Genomic DNA, 19183 nt, shown 5'->3' on the forward strand with positions numbered 1-19183 from the left:
AAGGGTTCCCACTCTGCCTCCCTTCTGTCCACTGGGTCTGGGGGAGTGAGTCCAGAGAAGGCCACCATGGGAGATTGAAGCGGGAGAAGCAGTGTCGGATTCATGAAGCCAGGTTTCGGGAATGGGAAGTAGGTAAAGGAAATTTGTGATAAAGAGGTAGTGGAGGGAGGTGAGTTTGTTACAGACAGAGCGGGCATTCCAGATGGTGCAGGAGAAGAGGAGGCTGTTTTGAGAAGAAGAGGAATGGAAACCAAGTTCTGTTGATTGAGTCTGCTGCCTGAGGGTGTAGGTGATGGGAGCATTGGGCAAAGTTAAATGATGGAGGACCAGCTCCATTGGAGATATGTCACCAGAGGTTAGGAGAAGCAGAAGGGTGAGAGAGATCATGTGGGAGTGTGATTTATATGAAGGAACATGCCCCAGCGTCCTGGAGGTTTTATCAGCATGTAGGTGTAGACGTAGCAGAAGTTGGTGAGTGCAGTAATAGGGAGGGGTCAGAAAGGAGGGTGATATATATATAAGCTGTGGGGTGGAGAGGGGTGAAGGAAAGAGAAATTAAGGAAAGAGGAAACAACTGCCAGAAGGAGTGGTAGAGAGTGCATGTTACAGAGTAGAAGGACAGAGGAATAAAGAGAGAGGGTCATCTGCAGTCTGTTTGGTGCTTTTCAGTGCAGTTTGCTATGTATGTTCTCTTTGTGCAATCACTGAAGTGCAGAGCTTGAAGTGCAAATCACTTGTATAAAGAATCACTTAGGGAAAGAATCACTAAAGCAAAGAACCTCAGGAACGCCCCCCCCCCCCTCCAGCAACGTGCTGACCCTATAAGGGTGCTCCAGTTTAATACTGTTAAGGGTGGGGGTGATTGTTTGTTATTAATTAATCATGAGTTAATATAAGGATGGCTAAAAATCAGAGCAAACCTTTCACAAGTTAGACTAGCAAGAGGGCAGAGTTGTAAAGATAAGATCAGCATTTAACTTAGGTAAGACACTACAAAGCAGTGTAAAACCTAAAAGAATATTTTTACACTCTAAAGAAAGCTATAGTGTCACAATACTTTTGAACCTTGGGGTAATTTGTTAATTTATCTAATTTTTAAAAGCAACTTGTTCCATATTCACATTATTCATGCCAATTTGATCATAAGCAACACCTTTTATACTGCACTTTATAAGATGTTTTAGTGTCACAATACTTTTGAACTTTGGGGTCAACGTTAATTTATTTTAGTTTATTTATTTTTAAATAAGTATTAATGTCTTTTTCACATTATCTATGGTAATTTATATTTACCAGCACTTTCTGATAATAGGGTAAGAAGATTTCAATTCTTAATTTTTTCACTTATTTTTGGTTTATCATTTGGGATTCACACACACAAGGTTATTGGTCGAGACATGACCACACTTAGGTACAATTAAGGAGACAGTCTTCATAAGCACTTACGGTAACGAATAAAGGCTGTAATTTATTTACCAATAAACATTCTTAGGGCAGCGCCACTCTTCTCCCATACTATCTCTCATATTAAAGTGCATATGACTTGTATAAAGAGTCACTTAGAGAAAGACTCACTAAAGGAAAAAAATCCCAGCAACGTTCCCCCCAGCAAAGATTGGATTGGATAGCAGGAGGATGCTGCTGGTAGAGTACTGTGGGGAAGAGTCTGTTCTCTTCCCTCCAATGGCAGCCCAGTGTGGGTAGGAGGACAGAAGAGGGAGATGTTTGCTCTCTTGGTGGCTAAGGGCACTTTTACACAGCCAGCGCCCGGGAGTCAGTGGTAAAGCGACCCACAGCCCCTATGAGCCCTAAACCTCCTCTTACCTCAGAGCCTTGCAGTCTGACTACCACATTCAGAGGCCCCCACAGCCCTTCAGCCCCACTAACCTCTCAGAGTTGTTTAGCCCTACTATCTCCTAAGAGGCCCCCCAAAGTCCTTCAGATACACTTCCTCCTCAGAGGTCCCAGAGTCCTTCAGATACAGTAAACCCTCAGAGGCTCCCGGAGTCCATTACTCCCACTACCTTCTCAGAGACCCCTCAGCTCCTCTACTTCCCTCAGAACCCTCAGTATTTCCCCCCTCTGACACCAATGATGGAACATCTTCTTCATGGCAGGCTGGGGAATGTTTTCTTCCTCCTGACCAGCAATGTAAGGGGCTCTATGCTCCATACTCCTGACCCCTGCACTCCATCATTGTGTTGGCTGCATATTGTAATGATTGCTCATTGTCTGCCTGTGTAGTGTAATAATTGTCCTTTGTAGGCCATGTATGGTCAGGATGGTCATTGTCTTCTCTATTTATTGTCAGTGCTGTTTGTATAGAGGACCATATTACTAGAATTTATCTCCAAAATGAAGAGAATGTTCCGGCCCCGTAAGTGGGGAAATGTTCTGCCCCTGAAGGAGTTAATCTAGGTTTCCACACTATATATGTGTGTATCATCATCTGCTGGAGATAAAAGACATCACAGTGACTATGGAGGAAGAGGACGGACATGACGGGGGGTTACTGGGTGTAAATAGAAAATAAGATCTTATTACCTCCTCTACTGCCACTTCCAACAATGTCACCTTCGTATTTATTATTGATCACGTCCTGCTGTACCTGACATCACTTCCTGTCTGTATTCCATAGAGACTTCCTGTCTGGGTAGAAGTAAGATCACCATCTTGTGGAGTTCAGAGGAACTGCAGCACCAGGAAACCTCTCATAATAACCATTGCTGTATATGCATTTTACAGGGCTAAGTTAAAAACAAAGGTATAAAAACAGAAGAGAAAGGGGGGAAGCCAAATGTTGGAACTTTGTGTGAAGTACACCACCAGAACCAAATGAATCAATTAGTATATGTCATTTAATGGCGCACATGGATGCATGTGGGACAGTAAATGACACGTAATAAATAACATAAAATAAATACATATATACACACACACACAAAGTTGCCAACAGTCCCGATTTTCCCGGGACAATCCCTATTTTGGGACCCTCGTCCCGATTGGAGAGTGTCCCGAATCGGGATTTTCCATAAGGAAAATCGTGAATGTTGGTTTTTTTTTTTTTTTTTTTTGGAGCAGCGGGCTCCAGCAAAATGGCGGCCAGCGCCGCCGCTCTCTCTTCCTCTAGTGTTCAGTGAAGAGGGGAAGGGGGCTCGATCCATGCAGCCAATGAAGCGCCTTCTTTAGCTGCACGGCCCCTCCCCTCTCCACTGAAGCGAGCAGAAGACACGTCGTCGTCGCCGTGTCTTGCTGAAAGCTCCCAGCCCCGTACTGCGCAAGCGCTGCGCCTGCGCAGTACAGGGGGTCCTCCATTGCCGAGTGGAACTTTCTTGGCAGAACACCGGCCGCTCCTGCACTGAGCGGGGGCCGGGCTGCATTGAGGGGGGGCTGCACTAACAGGGGGGGGCTGCACTAACTGAGGGGGGCTGCACTAACTGAGGGGGGGCTGCACTGAGGGGGGGCTGCACTAACTGAGGGGGGCTGCACTGAGGGGGGGTCTGCACGAATAGAGGGGGTCTGCACTGAGGGGGGCTGCACTAATAGAGGGGGGGCTGCACTAATAGAGGGGGGGCTGCACTGAGGGGGGGCTGCAATAATAGAGGGGGGGCTGCACTGAGGGGGGTCTGCACTGATGGAGGGGATCTGCACTGAGGGGGTCTATACAGACTCTGGCGGGGGCACCTGATGCAAGGACAGACTCTGGCGGGGGCACCTGATGCAAGGACAGACTCTGCTGGTGGCAGGCGACGTGGCTAGTGACACGCTCAGGGATCCCACTGATTCGGCATTATGGTGAGTTGAATGATTTCATTTTTATATTACAATGTAATAATAGAAATAATGCGCTTCAATCATTCTGACACCATAATAACCATGGTGCCGGGATGATTGAAGCGTTAACACCAGGCGTTAGGAGTATCTTTATCTGCTGATTGTTAAACTTTCTAGAATACATATATTTCTATTGTGTAGGATCTGGGGCTGCTGTCCCGTCATTTCCCTCTCCCCCTTTCCTTCTCCCCCTTTCCCTCTCCATCCCTCATTCATCTCAGACTCTAACCACACCCTATTGAGCCACGCCCATTTAAGCCACGTCCACTTTCACGTAAGCCATGCCCACTTTCCACAACAACCACGCCCACTTTTCCACAACAACCACGCCCACTTTTCACGTAAGCCACGCCCATTTTCGACGCGGCCCGCTTTTCTAAGCCACGCCTACAAATGAATGCCCCGCCCCCTAATTATTGTACGGCTCCGCCTACAGCCAAAAAAGTGTCCCACATATTTTTTTTTCAATGTTGGCAACTATGCACACACATAAGTGTTCCTACATAGTACATGATATATATTAAAATGTATTAAATGTAACCCAAACTTGCATATAGACATGACTGATTGCACACATGATATAAAATTGATTTGAAATTCTTCAAGGTAGTCTCATAGTAGACACATGGTAGCTGTCACTATGCATCGATAAAAAGCTCTACACACGTTGTAACTAAAATAACAATAATCCTGTTATTTTAGTTACTATAATATTTGGCATTTATATGTAGCGCACTACTCCCTTGGGAGCTGCTGTTAGTTCATACCTTTCTGTTAGTGTCCCTCCGTTTTCCTCCCCTGCACAAAAATCACATCAGCAGACAGTCCAGTAACATTTGAACATAAAACTTTATTCTTTTCCTTGCTGCTTGGTATAAAAGAACATTATAGTAATATTATTTACAGTCTATGGCTTCAGGAAGTATGAGCTGCCTTTTTATCTTCGGTTCCTTTATCAGTAGTTATATCCTTTTCCCTTAATGAACTGACCAGTGCTTCTCTGAAAAACACCTTGGTTTATGGATGCTGGAAGTACCAGGTCTCACCTGCCTGTCTTGACTCCTGCAATCCTACCGGGTCAGTTCAGGAAAAGTCCGGGCGCACCCCGATCTACTCCATCCTGTTGGCAGCTACTTCCCGCTCCGCATGTCCAGAACCATCCCAGCCGGTGACGTCTGGCCCATTGCTCCCGGAGTTTCTTTCGGTGACTTAAGGTGATGAACCATCCAGCACTGAAGTCTCTGAACCCCCCAGGCCTTCAGGTTCAAGTTCTGCTATCCAGCACTGAGAGCATTATACCCCCAGGCCTTCAATCCTGGACCCCCTGCGGGTCACATTTCTGCAGCCTCTCTGGATCCAAATCCCATCTCCAACTACCAACGACAACAACACAAAAAAAAAAAACCCCACCCCAGGAAACATGTGACCTTAGTTTTTTATAACGGTCCCGCCTCTGCCCAAGCAAAACAATGATTGGCTCAGAGCGGTCTCCAAAAACTACCTGCCACTCTGCTGCTTCAGTCCACCCGCCTTCCAGAACATTGCAGGGAAAGTGATGGAAATCTTGAAGGGCAGAGTGTAGGTGGCCACACCCTCCTCTATTCTACCAAATCTCCCAACCAGCTTACACCAACAGGGTAAAACTCTGGCAACTTTAACTATCACTTATCCTAACTAACTAGCACCCACCTAAAGGTGGTGGGCGCTACATATATTTCATTACAGACATACCTATATCATAATTGCTCCTGATCAGGGCTTTTTTTTCTCGGAGAAAAGGTGCAGGAACTCACCCCCCCTTCCCTAGGCCACACCTGTCTCCGGCTCCTACCCACCCCTAGAACCGCCCCGTGTCTCCACCCCTCATAGAACTGCCCCCTTTAGAGAACAGGTATACTTTGGGGGCTATACAAGTAATTTGTATAAAATGTGTTAATAAAAAGCAATGTAGTAAAATGCACAACACATTAGAAATATCCAACTCTTAACCAAAGTAAACACAGAGGCACTTGCAGATTCTTTCAGCCGGTCCATATCCAGCAGAGAGACACCCTCATATCACTCAAGAGAGCCCCATAATCAATCTCTCTCTCTCTCTCTCTCTCTCTCTCTCTCTCTCTCTCTCTCGCAGTCGTTGTCTCATATTAAGTCACAACATTTTTATTCATTGAACGGTATAAAACAGATAATGCTAAACGTATACCAGAAAGCATAAAAATGTATATCAACCCACTCATAATGAAGATGTTAAACATAAATTCCAAGGATGTAATGTTCACAAAGGAATGGTGGTGGAGATCTCTCAAAGTAATAGTAATTCTTTGAATGCTTATACAGGTTAAATAATTAATCCATGAATGAAAAATGCTGTAAAGCAATAAATAATATATACTCCAGATCATCCACTTCATCCATAAAGGCATTGTGATTTTAAGATCTTCTAGATCACATAGAAGGAGGACTCATCCATGATTTCATACATTTGTTTGGAAGGATAGAACAATCCTCAGAATCATGTTGGATGACAGGAAAGGCTCCTGACTGGTGAGATCATCCAAACATAATGATTACATGTACCAAAAAAGAAAAAATGGGAATCCCACTAATAGAAGAAGGTAGTACTCACCCTATAAATGAGGGGTTTTTTTATCTACAGATAACTGCTATCGAATATGAAAAATAAAAAACAAAAAGGCACTACACACCAAAATGAGTAAACTACACATTTATTGAGCAATGGGCTCAAGTTCAACAGCATAAATACCCTAACTATCCCCATATAATCCTAGCAACCACCTGAGTCCCCCTATTAACCCCTCCCAGACTGGAACTATGGACCACCCTTACAAAAAGGGAAGGCTACAGTCCCAGAGCGGAGCTGAGCCCACCCTTCCCTAAACAAAAGCCTCCCCCACACCAAGGCACCCTGAACCACCCCACCAGAAAACAGAGGTAACACTCGTTTCACTAGGTGCGGAGCTCCACCTTAAAGCCACAGTGGACGAATGAGGCACCAGCACTAAGTGGGACAGAGATGCATACCTGCCCAAATGGGGCTACATACATGAAAACACAAACTAGTCAGTCAAAGGGGTCAGTCAATGGCAGAAAGGAAAACCAAAACGGCTACAATGGGAGCTCAAATATCAAAGAATCAGTGTCCAGCTGCTGCACTGGTAACAAAGGGTGTATGAAGGAGCCTTGCACATGGCAGTCAATTGACTAGTAACTGATTAGATGGTCCATGAAGGGATGTGTAGGAGACCAGGTATATGACAGTTATACCAGCAAGGATAAACATTCCTAGGGAGCATACGGATAACAATGGCTGGGAGGTCTGGCAGAGATGAGTGGTAAGCCAGTGAGATGGGGGAAGGAAATTCCCAATCTCATAAATCAGTTACTTTTTTAGAGAAGTCCCCGGACAAAATAAACAAAGATACTTCCAGGTGGATAATAGAAGGAAGAGTAGACGTAGGAGGAATAGAAAGAAGAATAGGAACACAAGTACAGGATCAGAGCCAACCCAAGATGGGGGGCTCTACTTCGCAGGAGAACAGGGTAATAACCAGGACTCAGAGAAGACAGATAAGAATGTTATTAATTTAACAGGGCACACACTTATGCCCCGTACACACGGTCGGATTTTCAGACGGAAAATGTGTGATAGGACCTTGTTGTCGGAAATTCCGACCGTGTGTGGGCTCCATCACACATTTTCCATCGGATTTTCCGACACACAAAGTTTGAGAGCAGGCTATAAAATTTTCCAACAACAAAATCCGTTTCCGATCGTGTGTACACAAATCCGATGTACAAAGTGCCACGCATGCTCAGAATAAATAAAGAGATGAAAGCTATTGGCCACTGCCCCGTTTATAGTCCCGACGTACGTGTTTTACGTCACCGCGTTCAGAATGATCGGATTTCCCGACAACTTTGTGTGACCGTGTGTATGCAAGACAAGTTTGAGCCAACATCCGTCGGAAAAAATCCATGGATTTTGTTGTCGGAATGTCCGATCAATGTCCGACTGTGTGTATGGGGCATTAGTCTGGATCACTTATTTGTATCTGTATTGGGTAGGGGACTGGGGTTCTCATCATGCAACAAGAGTAATCTCTGGAGGAGATATCTGGAGGAAGTATTCAGGCAACCAAATGATCCCAGTTGTTATGAAAGGTGGCCTAGCAATCCGTTCCCTGACCTGGTTAGAGAAGGAAACTATCATTTGACCTGGGCGCATGAAGTAGGACTCCTTACAAATAAGGAGTTTCTTAAGGTGGAGAATTGTAATATACCTACATCCTATGTTACCCCTAAGCTTCACAAAAAATTGGAAAAACCACCGGGAAGACCGATAGTGTCTGGGGTGGGAGGCCCACTGGAAAGAATTAGGAAGTACATAAACAAAAGGATTAAACATCTAAATAGGAAACTGCCTTCCTTCATACAAGATTCTTCCGACATCCTTCGGAAACTGTTTTCCCTTGAGGTACCAGAAGACTGTTTACTGGCTGGGATTGATGTGGGATTCCTGTACTCTTCTGTTAGGAATATTCTTCTCCTGTGATCAGTCAAACTCCAGATGTATTGCAAAGCAGACAATTTATTTCAATTGTGTCGACACAACAGGGTTAGCTCTTACATGCTGAGGAAAATAGCAGAAGTCACATAGAATACAGGATGTAACTTTCTTTTATAAGACCAACAGAAAGAATATTATTGGCTAAAAGTTCACTGGTGGCTCATGACGCATAACAGCTTTAATGCCAATACAGTGTCTTTTTACAATCTATTCCCTTATATAGCTAAGCTTATGGTTTTCTGGCCTTAGGCAGTTAGTTGAAACAATAGACAAAAAAAAAACAAGTTAAAGCAACGTGTCCTTAGAAGCCATTGTAAAAATTGGTCTCCATTTTAGATTACTTCGTATAGTCACACAATAAACCATTAAAACTTTTCCAACATTCTCTCCTCTTGTGTGGCTATTTTACCTCAACACATTTCGCTGATAGTCCCTGTGTTTTATGCACTTTCGGACTGTATGTCATTAAGTTGAACTTCAATGTGCACACAGGTCTCCTCAGAGGCAGGAAAGGCTTGATACATTGTTCTTGTGACTGCGGTTTCAATCAATTTTTGTGAAAGTCCTCGAATACAGGGAATGCAGCAGCATCCACAAGTCACCAAGATGGCTAAAGCCACGAAAATAGAGCTCAAACATGAGGTCATAAGTCCAGTCCATTTACCGAACCAACCTTCAAGCCAGTTTGTGAATGGTTCATTAATACCTGAGTTTTCTGCTAATTCATTTGATAGAGCAGTCAATGCTTCTAGGGCTCTGGTCACAGTCCTCCCAGGAGCTGTATTGTTAGGAATGAAAGTGCAACACATGCTACCAAACATTTTACATACTTCCCCTCTCTCAGCTAATATCATATCTAGGGCTATAAGGTTTTGCCATGCCATTAGAGATGTGGGAGCTAGCTGATCTGCGGGACCCTTCACTGCGTCCCTGGTATAGTTCACAAATCGCTGTTGGTTATAATATATATAGTTAATCCAATCAACATTCTTATTTATAGTCACCCACCAGAAAAGAGACTCAAATCCAGCTGCCACTTGGTTCCTAGCCTTAAACTCATCCGGCACTCCACGCGGAACCCCAATCTCATCTATGTAGATCTGAAAGTCAAATGACCCTTTGGGAAAGGTGTCCCGTCTATGTCGTTGGCGACTTTTAGTCCACGGGTATTCTGACATGATTTTCAGGGGCATAGCAAGTTGCACCATGGCACAATCCCCTCGGGTATTGGCCGGTACCCTAGCTCGCAATTTCTTATCCCCACACATCCACCGGACATCAGCTCTCTGAGTGTCATGCTCTACCCAGTCACCCTTGCTCTTGTTAATCCCCACCACACAGTAGTCATCAGTCAGTGACCCAAGATCTACCCCACTATCGTTCCCTGGAAGTGCAAAACAAGTAAAGTTGCCCGGATATGCAGTAACTGCTGGAGGTATCTGAGGTCTCTGTACTAGGGGAAACAACAAACTCAACGTGTGACAGGTAGAATTTGCTTCAGGTTTATAGCTCTTATTATACAACTGCAACATACATTTCAAACCTTCTGGACCTGTGCTATTATTCAAAGGAAAATGGACTGTTTCCAAATGGGTCCTAGCTCCTGCACAGACAATTTTCTCTTTTTAGGGTTTTAACTGTATATCTCAACCATTCTAGCCACTCATTTTTTATCCTGTCTCTAGGGCTATGGCATCCTCTATAGTTAAGTTAGTGAATCTCACGGTTTTACTCAAAATTTCTATTTTAGTGTGGCCCTCCTTTTTTTCCCTCGTGTCTACCTTCTCTTGTTGTCTAGTTTCATTAGGTGGTAACACTTTGAGGAAAAATTTGCCTGAGGGGTCAGTTCCTGACACCCATGCTCCCAGAGTACAACCGCTGATCTTCCTTCCTCGACTCCTTAAATGTTATCAATAATTGTTTACAGTTCTTACTATGTGTGTAGGGGGAGTTGGCCGCTTTTGTAATTGTGAGTCTTTCCTTCATTCCACTCTTTTTAGACCCCGGTAGATTATTAACCCCAATCTTGATGCGCTGTGGTCCACAGGGCCTGATCCCATGCTTGACATCCTGCCCTATTCCAGAGCCAGCAAATGTATTTATCTGCCCATAGAAGTCCCCTAGCCCCAGTTGTATCCCCACAATCTGCAATCTGACAGAAGTCTACCAGTATAGTGCTAGTTATTCCCTCTATAAAGGTTAGATTCAATGGTTTTCCTGTGCTTTCCCAATCCAAAGGTTCCTCTGCTCTTCCATAACGTACACTCCCTCTTATGGATGCCTCTCCTAGAGTCGCCAGTAACCCAAGGATGATCGCTATCCCTTCCATCCTGACTAGCCACAGAGCTCCAGGGGATAGGGTAGGGAATTTCTTCGCCGGTTTGAGACAAGTCCCACCTTGTGTGAGACCTCTCTTTGCAGCCGGACTTGCTGGTTCTCTATAGCCAACTGGCCCTGCTCTGCCTGTAAAACTTTTTTACAATGGGACTGGTGAATCCAGGTAGACCTCTCTGCAATCCTTATAGCCCTGGGGGGGGGGGGGGGTGAGAAGAACCTGATATGGCCTCCCCCACTTGGGTGAGTGCCAATGTTTTCTTTTTATTACTTTTACCAGGAGCCAGCCTCCAATATGGATTTTCTCTTCTCCTTAAAGCGGGGTTCCACTCTCTCTGATAAATTTTTTTTTTTGGCCAAATGACATTGATTACTATATAGCAATAGGGAACTCATCTGTTCCGTTTTTCAGTGACATTGCTGTTTGTTTTGGCTTAATAAATGAACTTTGATAATGAAATCTAGATGGTTGTCATCTTGCCTGTGGGCACGTGAAGCCCACAGGCATCCTCTTCCGGGATACGGTGCTGCTGATCGACCAGCATGCACCGCCCGTTCTTTTCAGATCTCGTGCATGCGCATTAGACCGAAATCGGAGCGCCTTCAACAGCTGACGTCACTGCCACTATGGAAATCTCTCGATGACTCTTGGAACAGGCCGTCGCACTGACTCCTGGGAACAATGACACAAGCTCCCAGGAGCCAGTGTGGCTTACAGGAAGTGAGTAATTAGCCGCTCTAGACACGCCCCTAACCGCAGCCTGTGCTTCCTGCAAAAAACAAAAAGAGCTTCAACAAGAAAGGTAAAGCCTGCAAAAAAAAAAAAGTGTCGTTTTGTCATTAGGACATTGCGGTAATCAGCTGCAGTTAGTGTAGAAAAATCGGGTGGAGCTCCGCTTTAAATTGGACCTTCTGGAACACAAGAGGCTTCATTAATTTGTTTCTGTTTCAACAGGTTAGACATATATTCTGCTAGAGTACGTTCAGATTTTTCAGCTGGTGTTTCATTTGGTAGTAAGGATATTCTATATGCCCTTCCATGTATCATTTCAAATGGGCTCAAACCTTCTTTTGTGGGTGTAATATGCATACTAGTCACAGGCAATGGTAAGCAGTACATCCAATTTTTACCTGTTTCTTCCATAGCTTTTCTCAGCTTATTTTTTAGGATTTCATTGTGTCTCTCCACCAATCCAGCTGATTTGGGGGGGGGGGGGGTAGGCGCAATGGTTTTTTACTTGGATACCCATCACTTCTGTCAAATGTTGTATAGTTTTATTTACAAAATGGGGTCCATTATCACTGTAGATCTTTTCAGGGATTCCAAATCTAGGAATTATATCTCTTAGTAATGCCTTGGCCGCAGTCTGTGCATCTGCACTTCCTGTCAGGTATAACTCCACCCATTTGGTCAAGGCATCTATTATTACCAGATACTATTTTTTCCTTTCACATTTGTCTAATTCAATAAAATCTATGCAAATGTGTTGGAATGGATATTGCGGTGTGGGGAACTTCCCTTTCCGTGGTCTTATGCCTCCCTGAGCATTGTCTTGCACATATAATGCATTAAGAACAAAAAGTTTTTGAGAGTTTGTGAAGCCATAGGCTGTACATACCTTATATAACATCTCAGTCATCCCCCTTTTTCACACATGAGTTACTCCATGTGTCAATACTGCTGCATACCGAAATAGGGATTTTGGCAATACCGGTTTGTCTTCAGGTGATGTGTAAGCCCCCGTTCACACCTATGCGAATTAGACGCGGCTTACACCGCATCCAATTCGCAGGACATTTTAAAATACATTCATTTGAATATATCTGGTTCACATATGTGCGTTGCATTCGCACTGCGCATTGCACAAAAAACCTGTACGTTTTTTGGCATTGCGGTGCGAATTACAAGCCCATTACCTCCTATGGGAACGCATCTGATTCGCAGATGCATTGCGTTCTGAACAAGGATTTTCTCCTTCTCCTCACTACACCTCCCCCTCTCCCTCCCACTGCTCACTGATCCGCAGCTTCAACGCAGAGAAGCCTTTGAACAACTGATTTTTATCTTCCCCGTGAAACCTGAGCTTCAATTCGCACCGCACATGTGTGAACCCAGGCTAAATGTTATCTATTATTGTGCAGCCTTTTGTTTTCCAATATTGTTTCTCCCCAGGGGATACATTCTGCTGCATATCAGTAAGGACTGTATGATCTATCTCTATGATTTCCTGTTCTGTCATTATTTGATGTGTTTCTTGTGCCGCTATTTTGGCCGCTTCATCTGCCCTTTTATTTCCCTCCGAGATGGGGCCTGTATGTTTTGTGTGTGCTTGACATTTGCAGATTGCAAGCTCTTTTGGTAACTGTATTGCATGTAGAAGTTCTAGAATGAAGTTTGTGTGTGAAATTGGCTTACCACTGGAGGTGACCATCCCCCTGTTTTTCCATTGTTGTGCAAAAAGCATGTACTGTTGAAAATGCATTTTGACTGTCAATGTATGTAGTTACAGATTTTCCTTTTGATAGTATGCATGCTCTTGTCAGTGCTATGAGTTCTGCTACTTGTGCTGAATAATGTTTTGGTAATGGTCTAGCTTCTAAGATTTCATCCTGTGTCACTACTGCATATATCCAGTTGCATTTGTGCCATCTGGATTTTTCTTACTGGAGCCATCAACAAAAAGTGTCAGGTCAGGGTTAGGTAACGGTACATCTTTCAAATCACTTTGTGGCAGTACCTTTTCAGCGATGGCAGCAGTGCAGTCATGTTTATGACCATCAGTAGGAAGTGGTAGTAGTGTGGATGGTTTTAATGCAGTACACCTTTGTATTGTTAAGTGAGGTTGTCTCAACAGTATTGTCATACAGGAAAGATGTCATGCTGGGCTCAGATGTGATATTTTTTGTTGTAAAAGGATAACAGACAATGCATGTGGTACTTTGAGTGTCAGCGGGTGATATAGCACTATAGATGCTGAGGCCTTAACTGCTTCAACTGCAGCTACCATTGCCTGTACACAGGGTGGAAGTGCTCTAGTTACACTGCCTAGTTTTGTAGAATAGTAGGCAATCGGCCTCTGGCGCCCGCCATGTGACTGTGTAAGTACTGATGTCATGTGACCTTCCCTTGAATCTACTGTTTGTTCGAAGGTTTTGTCGTAGTTTGGTAAAGCTAGTACTGATGAACTAGACAGAACTTGTTTCAGATCAGTAAAAGCGTTTTTCATCTCCTCATTCCATTCTACAGTATCCTGGGGGGCCATAGGGCTCCCATGTATTGCCTGAACCAACGGGGCCGTCAGTATGGAATAACCGGGAATCCAGGCTCTACAAAAATTTGTCATACCCAGGAAGGACATCATTTGTTTCTTTGGTTTTGGTATCCGGAGGAGGGCTTGAATTCTCTCCTTTTCTAGGTGCCAACCTTCTTTTGATATATTTTACCCCAAGTATTTGACCTGCTGTTGCCACAACTGGAGTTTAGTTCTATTTACCTTATGCCCTTGGTCATGGAAGAAATACAACAGAGCTATTGTGTCAGTCCTGCAAACCTCCTCTGAGGGAGACGCCACCAGGATGTCGTCTACATAGAGGAGGATCTGGCTTCCCCCTGGGGGTACAAATTGAGCCAAGTTTGAGGACATTGCCTGTAAAAAGATGATAGGGGACTTGCAATAGCCCTGGGGCAACCTGGTGAAGGTATACCTTTTTCCCCTGGTAGGTGAAGGCAAACCAAAAATGATGGTCAGGGTGCTCCGGAATACTAAAGAAGGCGTTACTGATATCAGTCACAGAAAATAATTAATTTCCTGGATCTAAATCATTCAATAGTGTGTGTGGATCTGGTACCACAGGAGCTCTTGGTATAACTGCCTGGTTAACAGCTTGTAAATCCTGTACCATTCTCCAGCCTGTGGAAGGCGGAGCCTTCTTAACAGGAAAAGAGGGATGTTGCAGGGGCTGTCAGGACACGGAACAATCACCCCTGCTTGTAAAAGTTTGTCTATTACAGGGGCTATACCCTCTTCTGCTTCCTTCTTAAGGGGGGTATTGTCTTTGGTGGGGTCTGTGGTGTGATTTTGGAGTGATGGTTACTGGTTGGACTCCTTTTGAGTCCCACATCTGCTGGACCTTCAGTCCACAGTCTCCATGGGACCCCCTCTAACAGGTGACCCTCTTGTGTCAAGTATCATTCAGTTCCTGCAGCCCACATGTGTGCCGAGGGTGTTGTAATGGTTTCGTGTCCTAAGGGTTTGTGACAGAAATAACCTGTCGACTTACTTTTGTATAGATCAGGTACGCCTACAAGAGCCCAATCTCTTAGGTCTTGGCATTCCCTCACAAACCCTCCCACATCTCTCCAATCTCAGCTTTTGGGTTTAGCCAGGGATAGATGTGGGGTGATTTCCCTAAACAAAACTTGTTCCTCGGGGGGGTATACAACATGCCGACGCACAAAATCCCTCAACACTCCAGTAAACGTTGGTTAATTGCAGGGTAACTTCCTTCTTTGAGAAAAATCTTACCTATCAAGCCCTGGTGTTCTCTTAAGATACATTGTGCAGTGAGCCCTATTTGGTGCCTATAAATCTACTGTCCTACCTTCCGTCACGGTTTCAGCATAATTAATCATTTTGTCAACGGTATCAACCATCTCCTTCATATACACCTAAGGGGTAATATTAATGTGTTTCTTCTATTGGGTTCATGGGTCCCTGTCCTACCTGGACTGCAAACCCATTATTTTGTGCACTGACTGACATGTGCATGGCCGACATTAGGTATCTACCCAAGAGATTTACAGGGCAGACAGTAGACAAGATCACTCTGGTTGTGGTCCTGACCCCTGTCTCTGGCTCCTCAATGGTGACATACTCAGACAATCATTCCCTCACCAATTTTCCACTTACTCCTTGTACCAGAAGAGGAGAAGAGACTTTAGAAAAGAATTAAGGATGATTTAAATGATCTTACCTCTCAAACATCCCGGAGGACTGGATCACATAGGTGCGAAACCAGATGGTGGGTACTGATCAGCCCCTGTTTATGCCACTAACGTTGTGTGTGGGGGGGGGGGGTCTTTGGTTCTCAGTGAGCTTTGAGGTCCGATACTCACCGAGGTCTTGGTCAGGACCGTCCGACCCGGGATCCACTCGTTGGTTCCGGCTCAAAGGACCAAAAATGTTAGGAGTATTCTTCTCCTGTGATCAGTCAAACTCCAGATGTATTGAAAAGCAGACAATTTATTTCAGATGTGTCGACACAAAAGGGTTCAACTGCAGAGTCACACAGAATACAGGATGTGGGACTTCCTTATATATGTTCATAAACTAATACTTCTATTGGCTAAGACCCACCGGTGGTTTTTGTGTGACAGAGACTTTATTATCAATCACAGAAGGTCTTTACAAACTTTACTAAATAAGGGAATGGCACTAAGCTGTTCCTAGTTTCGATACTTTAAGCAAGTTCCTATATTAAAGAAAAGACACGTAGCACAAATAACTCATTAGGGTGCGGCTCACCCTTTTTTCCGCCATTTTACTTAATAAATCTCCAGGTAAGTAAAACATGGATAACAACATTCTGCTGGGAATGAAGATGGCCAAAAAGTTAGAGGGGTTTTTAAACTAGGCGATGGGGGGGAGGGTCCAGAGACAGTGATAGCCAGCGCGGAAGATATTCCAGAGGGTAGTATTGGGGGCATTAGTGGTAGGTTAACCAAAGCACAAAAACACAAGGTGAGTATAGTAGCAAGTCCTAGTTGCAATCTTGAAACACCCAATACGAGGACAATATGCGTCCGGTCTAAACTATGTAACATATACATATATGAATTTTCCTAACACCCCCTCTCCATCACGTTTGTAAGAGGTGGAAGAAGGCGTGGCTACACTACAGCTGGCACAGTTTGGAGCACCGGGAACTTTACACCTTATCAACTTTTCATTGATTGGTGGATTTTTTTGAGAAAAATACATTAATTGAAGTAGATGCAAAGTGGAAGCAGTGGACTTGCAGAGAACACTATATTGAGTACAAAATATTGTATGATTACATGAATTTGCACAGATTTTTAGTTTATTTAATGTAGCAGCACATATTATAAGATTAAAGAAGTAGGTGCAAAGTAGAATCAGTGAATCTGCAGGGAACAGCATTTTAACCACATTCTGCTATAGGCGGTGGTTCAGTTATCCTGACTTGGTGTCATATGATGTCCCATAGGGTAACAGCTGCCGTGTGTCCGTGGGGGCGAGCATCACGGTGATTGGTGGTGTGGTGTGTCAGTCTGACACACCAATCTCGGTAAAGAGCCTCTGACAGAGGCTCTTTACCACGTGATCAGCCATATCCAATCACAGCTGATCACAATGTAAACAGGAAGAGCCGTTGATCGGCTTTTCCTCACTCGCGTCTGACATACGCGAGTAGAGGAGAGCAGATCGGCTGCTCTCCTGATGGGGGGGGGTCTGTTTATCAGCGCAGTCCCCCCTTGGATGCCCGCGCAGGACCACCAGGGATTGCCACCACACTGGACCACCAGGGAAATGCCAATCAGTGCCCATCCCCAATGCCTGCCAGTGCCATCAGTGATGCCTATCAGTGCCATCTATCAGTGCCCAGCAGTGCCACCTATCAGTGCCACCCATGAGTGCCCATCAGTGCCACCTACCAGTGCCCATCAGTGCAGTCTATCAGTGCCACCTCATCGGTGCCGCCTTATCAGTGCCCATCAGTGAAGGAGAAAACTTACTTATTTATAAACTTTTTTTTTTCAAAATTTTCTGTCTTTTTTTATTTGTTTAGCAAATAAAAAAACGCAGAGGTGATCAAATACCACCAAAAGAAAGCTCTATTTGTGGGAACAACATGATAAAAATTCTGTTTGGGTACAGTGTAGCATGACCGCGCAATTGTCATTAAAAACAGCGACAGCGCTGAAAGCTGAAAATTGGCTTGGGCAGGAAGGGGGTGTAAGTGCCTGGTATTGAAGTGGTTAAACACAAAGCACTTTATGTTGTATATGAATTTGCACATGGATCAGTTTATTTCATTTATTGATAAAACCATAAGATCAGTGAAGTAAAGTGTGTAAAGTGGAAGCAGTAGATATGCAGAGAATATTATTTGAGCCCCTAGCACTTTATATATGAATGTCTCCACATATTTTAGTGTATTTGTGATGATTTATGTGCACACACAATAGGACAGCGCTGTGACACATAATGCTCTTCTAGTTGATAAAGGGAATACTTACCTTTGTTACAGCAGCAGTCCGGTATAAGTTATTTTTGTAGGTATTTGAGTTGTTACACATAGCGCGGGTTTTATTCTATTTATATTGGTGACATAATTGGCCAAATCTGGGGATCAGGAGCCATTTCCACCCTTTACTCTCGGCTGGGGTTCTTTGTATCCATATAACAGATGTTCTACATGACTAAATCTGCAATCAATTTGCCTTCATGGCAGCATACTCATGGTTATTTGATCCACCCCCAGCCAACCCACAGTACCATTATAACCAGGGCTTTTTTTCTCAGAGAATAGGTGCAGGAACTCAACCATGCCCGCCACACACACACATACCTGCCAAATGGCATCAAAAAGTAGCTCTTCCCTCTGCATAAAACCCCTCCCTCCACTGCCCTCATCTTCTCCACCCTCCTTAAAAGCTCCACCATCTGTCATATGTCTTACCTTTGTTGCAATATTAAGCTGAAACACCTATCCGGCTGTAGTACCTCCCAGCATACTATACTATACTACAGTCACTTGCAAGGGAGATCATGCAGTAGGAGCATCAACAACTGGTCAACAGGGAAAAAATGGAGACCACAGAGGGTGCAGCCTACCACGTACCCTCTCCTGCCCATGACTGCACTGAACTCTGGGCACCTGTTCTGTATCTCCCTTGTCCCTGCCTGGCGCTTAGTGGGATCTGCGCAGGAGATCTGACCTGTGGGAGCTACTGGGGGATAAGCTATCACTTGTAAATGCAGAAGCTGGACTTCAGTGTTACCAGGTGATAGTGATGAGCAGGGAGCAGAAGACCTGAGCCAGAGGTGGTGGAACTGAGTTCCCCCTAGTCCTGCTGAAAAAAAGCCCCGATTATAATTCTATAAAAGAGAGTGACGCCCCCACCACCATTCTCTTTTCTGCCCTCAAGGGCTAAAACCAACCATCTATACCCCATATGGGACTTAACGATAGTGCTAAATTTTCTTGCAGCTCCTCCCTTTGCGCCCACGGAAGGCTGTTCTTTGGAAGACATCACACTGAAGCCGACCTTCCTAGTAGCTGTTACATTAGGGCGCAGAGTCTCAGAAATTCAAGCCCTAGGCTCTCGAGATCCCTATATCGTTTTCTATCCAGACAGAGTAGTCTTTCAGCCTATCCATCAATTCGTACCTAAGATCCCTT

At 44.5% G+C, this 19183-nt stretch overlaps 2 protein-coding genes and 1 pseudogene across 2 annotated transcripts in view; 1 reads left to right on the forward strand and 2 right to left on the reverse strand.

Annotated features, from left to right (window-relative positions):
• LOC141121721 (uncharacterized) overlaps positions 1-2651 on the reverse strand; it is a 44842-nt pseudogene extending 42191 nt beyond the window's left edge.
• LOC141121652 (uncharacterized) overlaps positions 1-19183 on the reverse strand; it is a 447439-nt gene that overhangs the window by 179529 nt on the left and 248727 nt on the right. The gene's annotated exons all lie outside the window — the stretch shown is intronic.
• Positions 1-19183, forward strand: part of LOC141121729 (uncharacterized) — a 373994-nt gene that overhangs the window by 65201 nt on the left and 289610 nt on the right. The window lies entirely within an intron of this gene.

The sequence above is a fragment of the Aquarana catesbeiana genome, unplaced genomic scaffold (assembly GCF_042186555.1).
Source record: "Aquarana catesbeiana isolate 2022-GZ unplaced genomic scaffold, ASM4218655v1 unanchor228, whole genome shotgun sequence".
Taxonomy (NCBI): domain Eukaryota; kingdom Metazoa; phylum Chordata; class Amphibia; order Anura; family Ranidae; genus Aquarana; species Aquarana catesbeiana.